A 901-nucleotide genomic window follows, 5' to 3' on the forward strand; every position below is an offset into this window, starting at 1 on the left:
TCAACAACGTATAAATCAATGAAAAACTGAAAAAACATAAACTTAACTTGCATATATCATACCATAGAGACTATAATAAAAAAACAAAAATTTTAAACCAGTTAAACTTTTCAACAAAAATGCTATAACTAAAAAATCAATAAAAAGATGAGGGTATGAGTCAGATCAAATTTATACAATCATGATTTATCAGAAAGGGATAACTGTTAAATATATGTTATCTTCATCCGCAACCCACATACAAAAGGACATCAAAAAGGAAAAAAAATGATACAAATTAGCCTCAGACCGTCCTAGTTCACGATTTTCAACAGCCAGCAAGCATACAATCTTGCTTATCAGTCAACCATTTCAATAAACTGTCATCACTGGCCAACAAACAAATACAACAATATTAAAAACCTTGGAAATTAAAAGTTTTGAACAGTTGAAAAAAGAAAGGCATCAGATCTTCCTATTCAGAGTCAAAATCACAAAACCCACAAAAAATGCGAGTATTCAACTCAATAATAAACACATCATTTGCCATATTTGAGATTTGAATTCAAAAGAACAAAAGAAGAAGATGCAAGCATTCGATGGCTTAGTGGATTTAGAAAAACGGCGGGTCATTTATAAGACGATGAAGAAATTAGGGTTTCGAATATGTGTAAATTGATTATTATTTATTTACTTATAGAACGTGTTTTTATCAGCAAGGGTTTGATTCAAGCCCAGTTTAACTTTGGGCTACTTGTTTTTCGACTTTTATTGGGCTGGAACAGTTTTTATAAAATGATAATGTAAGATACGAATAGGAAAATGAAATTTTTACTTCTTTTAAAAACGTTTTCTTTGTTTTGACTCAAATGTCAATTGGTTAGATTGAATATCTTATTAGGTATTTAGGCGAAATGGATAT

At 29.7% G+C, this 901-nt stretch overlaps 2 non-coding genes across 2 annotated transcripts; both read right to left on the reverse strand.

The window, feature by feature from the left end:
• Positions 1-280: 280 nt before the first annotated feature.
• LOC143547581 (small nucleolar RNA snoR20a) lies at positions 281-373 on the reverse strand. The gene has a single exon (XR_013137793.1). It is a non-coding gene; the product is annotated as a small nucleolar RNA snoR20a (small nucleolar RNA).
• Positions 374-441: 68 nt separating this feature from the next.
• On the reverse strand, positions 442-513 carry LOC143547580 (small nucleolar RNA snoR64a). The gene has a single exon (XR_013137792.1). It is a non-coding gene; the product is annotated as a small nucleolar RNA snoR64a (small nucleolar RNA).
• Between the last annotated feature and the right edge of the window lie 388 nt (positions 514-901).

Source organism: Bidens hawaiensis, unplaced genomic scaffold, assembly GCF_021521415.1.
Source record: "Bidens hawaiensis isolate Kalapana, Puna unplaced genomic scaffold, B.hawaiensis_p1.1 tig00014741_1, whole genome shotgun sequence".
Lineage (NCBI taxonomy): Eukaryota > Viridiplantae > Streptophyta > Magnoliopsida > Asterales > Asteraceae > Bidens > Bidens hawaiensis.